This window comes from Fukomys damarensis, unplaced genomic scaffold (assembly GCF_012274545.1).
Source record: "Fukomys damarensis isolate Sample0158 unplaced genomic scaffold, DMR_v1.0_HiC HiC_scaffold_1, whole genome shotgun sequence".
Lineage (NCBI taxonomy): Eukaryota > Metazoa > Chordata > Mammalia > Rodentia > Bathyergidae > Fukomys > Fukomys damarensis.
In genome coordinates, this window is record NW_022900913.1 from 53793947 (window position 1) to 53800340 (window position 6394).

Here is a 6394-nt window from a genome sequence, read left to right on the forward strand (position 1 = left end):
TATATATATATATATATATATTTTTAGTATATATATATATATATAAAAATAACAATGCATTTCAGATATATGCAAAACATGCATAGATTTCAGACATTTTACCAACCAATTAGCACATACCATATAAGAGCCTGGTAAAAGCAATGGGCAATGACAGCTAACAGATTGGGAATTGCCTGGGATGGGAGGGTTGAAGAAAATGTTTACAAGGTGATAAAACAGGTCTCAACCAGAGTACCAGTTTGGTAAAACTGAGCAAACCCTGTACCTACAATATGTGCATTTTATTCTATGTAAATTATACCTAAATGATATGTTAGAAATTTTTAAACACACACAAAGGATTAAGGGACAAGAAGAAAAGCAGTTGATTGGTTGTGCTCACCTGGAATATAACTAAAATGGTCCCACTAAATTAGCAAAAAAAAATTTTTAACATTTTAAAGCTTCATCTTATAAAACACTTCAGAGTTCCTTATAATAGCACATCAAAAGTAAAATGTACACATATTGATTTTATACTCCATGTTAAGTCCAAAATCCCCAATCCTAGGTAAGAGATCAAGTTGCAAGACACAAGTATTGAAAATTAAACTATGAGTAGTATTTTAAACCCAAAAAAGCAGCGTTTGAGCACTCAAATGAAATGAGGCTTAATCAAAAAGACTTAATTCCACAGTGTCTTTTTTCCAAGCAGTAATTAATCCAATCAAGCCTGCGATGCCAAGCTCAAGTGACAGGTCTGCTTGAAGCAAACAAGAAAGGGTAATGGTAAGCGGTATCCAGCACGTACTATATTTCTGGATGTGATTTTAGAACTTATTCTGGAGTCTAATGAGACAAGGACTAGAGAGAAGAGCTCTGACCCCCACACTGCGGAAGGCAGCATTAACTTATGTCCAGCACACAGGCACATTACAAAACTGGCAGATTTAATCAACCTCCCCACTGACTGACTCACCGAAGCATATTCCTTCGGCCACAGTTCTCATTAAGGAACACAGATTCTTAACAGAAGAAAATTCTGTACATCCAGTTTTAAAAAGCAGACAGTTTTATGAAGAAGCAGCCATTTATATATCTGAGAATACACATTGAAATTTTCACAACTCCGTGCCTAAAGGAGAACTTTCAGAACTATCAGAGCTCTGTGCCATATATTTATGCAGTTCACATTTTCTACAATACATCAGAAATGGTAAGTGGCACAAAATAATCCTACTCATCACAAAACTGTATAAAATTCAAGTTTCCAATGATCTTTAAAAAAGTATAACTGTCTTTGTTCAACTAAGATATCCAGTTATGGTATACAGAAAAATCCTAAATTGGGCGTGGTGGTGCAGGCCTGTAATCCTAGCACTCGGGAGGCTGAGGCAGGAGGATGGCTGTGAGTTTGAGACCAGCCTGGACTACATAGTGAGTTCCAGGTCAGTCTCAACTACACAGTGAGACAGTCTCAAAAAACCAAAAAAAAGAAAAAAAAAGAAGAAAGAAAAAAAATCCTAGATATATGAAAAATTTAAAGAAAATCCTAATACCTTTCAACCTTTCATTCACAATCTTTTTGTGGTAATGGGAATTGAACCAAGGGCCTTCACCCTGAGCTACATCCCCAGCCCTTTTATTTTTTATTTTGAGACAGGGTCTCAAATTTGTCCAGGATGAGCTTTAATGGCAATCCTCCTACCTCGACCTCCCAAAGTAGTAAAATTATTGGCAAACCCTTTCCCATGCCCCTTTTGACTTTTTTTTTTTTTTTTTTTTTTTTTTTTTTTCAGTACCAGGGATTGAACTCGGGTCCTTGAGCTGGCAAGGCAGGCAGCAGAACCACTGAGCTAACTCCCTGGCCCTGCTTGTGACTGTGAATATGGATATTAGCAAAACTTTTTTTTGAAATGATGTAACACTCAGGACTTACCGCTTTCATCCCATGTGCTGGGCCAGTGCCAAGCACTTTACTTAGATCACTCTATTTTCTCTTCACACTCTGGGAGACAACACTATGATGGGTTAAGAGCAGTCAATTAAATCAGAGCAGAGACCACAGAACTAACAGGAGGTGGAGGATCCTGAACTGAGACTCCCAGAGTCAGAGCTAACACTCTTAGTCCCTGTTTTATACCATCTGGAGAACTTCAGCGAGATCAACAGTATATCCAGTTTTCATTATTTATGACATTAAACAGGACTGAAGGTAAATCTCTAAAACAGCAAGCCAGAGCCATACTCAGTATAGCTTGTTGGACTCAGCACTTTCCAAATCTTCATAAAATGATGGTAGTTGTTTTACTTGGTTATTTTCTTTAAAAGTAGCTATGTCTGGGGCGGGGAATCTAGCTCAGTGGTTCCGCTGCTTGCCTTGCAAGTGCAAGGTCCTGAGTTCAATCTCTGGTACCAAAACAAAAAAAGTAGCTATATCTGTCTTAATTTGTTACAACAGATAAGAGATTACCTATTAAATCAAAGAAGAATTTCTTGGAGGCTATGTTTTATGCCCATTCAGTAGATTTCTGGTTTTCTTGGGAGACAGTGTCTCTTGAAGTCATAATGTAACCCAGGCCAGGCTCAAATTTTTGATCCCCCTGTTTCAGCTTCCCAACAAGCTAGGATTACAGCTGTGTATCGCCATGCCCAGCTTAATCCTGCTGATTAAGTGCAGCTCCATTCCTTCATTAAGGATGATGTGGTCAGGATTGGGCGACCAGCAGCACAGAAGACAGAATTGGTCAACACAAGGGGAAAGCATTGTAAGAGGAAAGACTAAGCAATCCAGGGTGAGCTAAGAATATTTTTTACTACACCACATCTATTGGACTTTGTTTTCTGTTTTTTTTTTTTGTTTGTTTGGTTGGTTTTTTGGGTTTTTTTTGAGACAGGGTCTCACTATGTAGTTGAGTCTGACCTGGAACTCACTATGTAGCTCAGACTGGTCTCGAACTCACAGTGATCCTCCTGCCTCAGTCTCCCGAGTGCTGGGATTACAGGCGTGTGCCACCACGACCCGCTCTGGACTTAGTTTTTTTGATGCCAGGAATCAAACCCAGGGTCTTGTGTATGTTGGGCAAATACTCTGTCACTGAGTATATCGCCAGCTTCCTAATGTTTTAAAAAAATATAACTTTGATGGGCTGGGGATTTAGCTCAGTGGTGCTGCCGCCTGTCTTGCAAGTGCAAGAACCCAAGTTTGAGTGTATGTGTGTGTGTGTGTGTGTATAGATATATATCTTTGAAGCCAGGCTTGGTAACATGTGCCCACAATCCCAGTACTTGGGAGCTCAAGTCCACTCAAGGCCAGTGTGGGCTATGTTGAGAGTTCAAGGATAGCCTGAATAACATAGCGAGATGCTGTCTCCCCCAAAAAGAAGGAAAGAAAATGAAATACATAGGATTACTAACCTAGTCAGTTTAATGTGCTCAATGTTAGTGACCAGCGATGAAGCAGGAGGGGGACAGAGAAGGCGCTGCCTCGGGAGGTCTGGGCTCCAACCTCACTACACTTACCACACCCTGACCACAGACGAGGCACTGAACTTCTCAGGGCCTGTGTTAGTCACTTCTCATTACTGGGACGAAATACCTGACACCTGAAACTTAGAGGAGGCAGTTTAATGTGCTCAATGTTAGTGACCAGCGATGAAGCAGGAGGGGGACAGAGAAGGCGCTGCCTCGGGAGGTCTGGGCTCCAACCTCACTACACTTACCACACCCTGACCACAGACGAGGCACTGAACTTCTCAGGGCCTGTGTTAGTCACTTCTCATTACTGGGACGAAATACCTGACACCTGAAACTTAGAGGAGGCGAGGCTGTGCTGGCTCATGGTTCCAGGTTTGGTCCACAGCTGACTGGCTGCAAGGCCAAGACAGCACGGCAGAAGGGCCTCGCAGAGGGAAGCCACTCCACCCAGGGCAGCCAGGAGACCAGCACCTACAAGCCACAGTCCCACAAGGCACCCAGGGATTCACCTCCAGCTGGGCCCCACCCCTGACACTACACTGGGCCCTGAGCAGCAGAGGATTAGCCCACTAGGGCTATGGAGCCCCCATTCGCAACCGCCTTTCCATTAGCCTCAGAGTCCATTCCAGTTGACAGGGAGGTTTTACTGTCACAGCCAAATGTACATAAGCATAACTATAGGGTCCTTTTGGGCATGGCTGATGTATTTGAAATGAACTGCAGTAGTCAAATCGATCTTGACTGATGAGACTGTGAGTATTAAACCAGGCATGGTCGTGTACAACTGCAGTCTCAGCTACTTGGGAGGTTGAGGCAGGAAGACTGCTTAAGGCCATGAGTTCAAGGCAGCCTGGGCAACATAACAAGACCCAATCTCAAAGGGACTGGGGTTAAATATGATGGGGGGGTCCATTAGAGCTCTAAACTACTGCTTCACCATATTCCAAAGTGAGTGCCACAGACCACCAATTCTCCAGACTGTTAGGTGTTGCCAGAAATGAAAGGGTCCTTCTGGTATTGAGATGTATTTTTCTGTTCCAGTCCATGGGTAACGACTCACCCAAAATTACACAAGTAGGAAGTGGCAGAGCCTAGACCGGAAACCATACCTGGCTCCTTGCCTAGCCCTCCACCCACTCAGGAAAAGACACAGAATGAACAGATGACAGGCAACTCTGGAAAATGACCGATGACTTCCTAATTGCTAAATCCAAAATTTAGACTCATTCCTCAACCTCCTCCACCTCTGCAGAAGCTGAGCCTTAATTCCCCAGGCCAGGTCTCTGGAACACCTGGGCTCCTCAATTCTACAAGAAATCAGATCCTCGTCCTTTCCCCCAGTTGCCTCCTATCAGCCAGTGTAGGCTCCGTTTCCTCTTCCAGTCTCTTCTCTGTGTTTACCCTCCACACTTACCACTGCTAAACACACCTCTCGTCTGGACATCCTGCTAGCAATTCAAACACAGCTTACTCAAAAGCAAAATCATTATCTTTCTCACCCGCAGCCCAGGTCTCCTGAGTACTCTGTTTCTGCCACGCTCCAAAACTTTGGAATTATTTTTCCCTTTCCTCTTTGGTCTCTCCATACCTTCAGCTGCCAACTCCTCTCAATCCACAAAAATCTCCCTAAACCAACTGCCCTTTACCCATTAACTCCACTGCCCTGGTTGAACATCTTAATACTTTTCCTGGACAAACCAATAGTTCCTTACTCGATCTACCCAAGCTATCCTACATCCGACAGCCACAGCCATAATCTCCACACATACATTCAGATACCCCTTCCTTGCCCTAAAACATTCCATGGCAAATAGAATTTAAGTACCAACCAGTTTTCTACAAGGCGCCGGTCTTCACATCCAGATTCATTTCTTAGTACTCCCTGAGCGTAGTCTGTGCCTCTAAGAGGAAGGGCACCTGCTGCAGGACCCCGGAGTCTCTGGCACTGCCATTCTCCACCCCAGGAATGCCGTCTCTTGCCCTGGTCGGGATAGCAGTGGCCTTCCTGACTCCGGTGAGCCAGTGTGATTTTTCCTACCTGGGAGTCCTCCCCGTACCGCACCTCAACAGCCCTATCTCCTGACCTTCGTCTTCGCAGGCGCTGGGAGTGGCTTATCTACAACAGGTGATCCGAGGAAACGCGATGCTCAGAAAGAAGAGGGACGAGATTTTGGCCTGGAAACGTGCGGTAGACGTGTCCACACTCAGCAGCCCAACAACCAGGCTTAGCAAACAACTTGGTCAAACAGAACCTACTTCCTATCGGCCAGGGCGGAGGACTAACTCAAACCCTACTTATGAACAATGACCTGCTTCTCTTGGCTGGTGGGATGTGCGTGGTTTATTTTAGGATTTCAGATTTACAGTAAGTTGTGAAATAGTGCTAAGCACTCCTATATAGTCTGTACCCAAACTCATCACAGGTTAGCGTTAGAATACATTTGTGAAAATTGTGAAATTGGTATAGGACAAGCTAGTCACTAAACCATAAATTTGGTTTTAGGATGGCCTCAGGTTTTGTTTTTGTACCCCGGATAGAATTCGGATCCTTGCGCTCACGAGGCAGGCGGCAAAGCAACGAAGCTAAATCCCCGGCTCTCGCCTCAGTTTTTCTACTGAGGACTTTTTTCGTTCCAGAATCCAAAGTAGGACACTACTTAGCACTCAGTGCATTGTAGTTTCAAGGCTCAAAATTAATAGGCAAAAACGGACTAAAAAAGGGAACGAAACAGAAATATTCTTTTAAATTCATTTGTTACGTTTCAGTGTCAGGAAAGCAAAATAACAGGAGACAGAGAAAGGAGACGGTTTGCCAGCTGGTCCCAAACCCACCTGCCTAGCCCTCCAGCCACTCAGGTACCCCCGGGACCCCCGCCGCCCCCTCACCTGGCACGAAGCTCCAGGTCGCGCGTCCGCAGACCCCGTGAGCGCGCAC

The 6394-nt window shown here is 44.3% G+C and overlaps 1 protein-coding gene across 6 annotated transcripts in view; it reads right to left on the reverse strand.

Moving 5' to 3' along the window:
• Ccdc125 (coiled-coil domain containing 125) overlaps positions 1 to 6394 on the reverse strand; it is a 60223-nt gene that overhangs the window by 53681 nt on the left and 148 nt on the right. The window contains exon 1 of one of the 6 annotated variants that reach the window (XM_010637296.2): positions 6346 to 6388. The exons of 3 other annotated variants lie outside the window; for them this stretch is intronic. The gene's annotated coding sequence lies outside the window, so the exon portion shown is untranslated. Of the gene's footprint in view, positions 1 to 1921; positions 1945 to 5288; positions 5664 to 6345; positions 6389 to 6394 lie in introns of those variants that run through there. 2 more of the 6 variants (XM_010637297.2, XM_010637299.2) reach the window with 2 other exon arrangements.